The sequence below is a fragment of the Octodon degus genome, unplaced genomic scaffold (genome assembly GCF_000260255.1).
Source record: "Octodon degus isolate 3935 unplaced genomic scaffold, OctDeg1.0 scaffold00189, whole genome shotgun sequence".
NCBI lineage: Eukaryota > Metazoa > Chordata > Mammalia > Rodentia > Octodontidae > Octodon > Octodon degus.
In genome coordinates this window covers 2588390-2589746 of record NW_004524765.1, presented here as the reverse complement: position 1 = coordinate 2589746, position 1357 = coordinate 2588390, and positions in this window count along the sequence as shown.

The following is a 1357-nucleotide window of genomic DNA, read 5'->3' as shown; positions in this document are numbered from 1 at the left end:
TGGAGGCATGGAGCGCAGTGTCCCCAGCACTGCTCACGGCACAGCCTGCTCAGTAAAGCGTGACAGCACTGCACCCGCTGGCTCTGTGCCAGGGATCGGGTTCACCTGGCAGAATGTGTTCTCTAGATTACAGCAAGGGTTTCCAAACTTGCCAGAAGCCTCGCCGTTTCCTTGTGGTAGCCTGTGTACTTACAAACTGTGTGTATCTGCAGTGCATTTGTTAGCACATATTTCCATGTACCCTTAAAGCATCCTATTCATAATTGAAAGAATCCTTTCAAATAGTTTTCTTGATGATTCTTTTTATGGTTTCTCATCCATTTTTTTTAAAAATGCATTTAGTACAGGGTCTACAGGGTCTCAGTACATAGATCAGACTCCTAGTTGATCCTATTTTCAGCCTCCCAAGCGCTGGGATTACATGTGTACACCACCACGCCCAGTCTCAGTCACAGTCACAGTTCACCCCAGAGGCAGGGCTGAAGGCAGAGTGGCAGGTCGGGGATTGAACCCTGATCTCTGCACCTGCCTAAACAGGTGCTTTTGTCAGCTGAGCTATCTGACCGGCCCCTGTCAAATATTTTTAGGCTTTTATTTTGTAGTACTGAGATTGATCCCAAGACTTTGAAACTGCATTACATGCTGAGCTGTTTTTCAACCGAGACACTGCATAGCGTGTCTGTATTCCCAGCACTGGGGAGGACAAGGCAATAGGATTGCCTGAAGTCGAGCCAGCCGGGGTTATGCAGGAGTCCAAAGCCATCCTGAAGTACACAGCAAGACTCTATCTCCAGAAAACAAAAACATTCACTTTTTTGTGAGGCAGTCTCAATGGCCAGGTTGCCTAGCGAGGGTCGTTGTTTGTGAGACTCTGACATGATCCTCCAGCTGGGATTATAGTCATGTGCTGGCCCACTTGACCCATTTATTTATTCATTTATTTAGTTGTTTGTTTGTTTTCTGAGATGAGATCTTGCTTAAACTCATGATCTTCTTGCCTCAGCCTCCCAGTCCTGGGATTTCAGGCACACACCACCACACCTGGGAATGGTGGTGCCTTTTCAAAGCTGACCCAATTTTCCTTTCAGTGTAGCCAGAAGCTTTCAAACTTCTGGAATTCCTGAAATTCTCCTGTCATAATCCTTTGGTACATTTTGACCCAGGGTCTCGGGAGTGCTAAGCACTTGCTCTACCACTGACCACACCCCAGAAAAGAACTGCTTTCTCTTTTCTTTTCCTGTTGAGACAGGATTTTGCTAGTCTCAAAGTATCCTCGGCTAACTCAAACTCTGGGCTCAAACTGTCCTACTGCCCCTGCAGCGCTCTGAGTAGTAGGAACTGCAGTGTTTCCCACTAT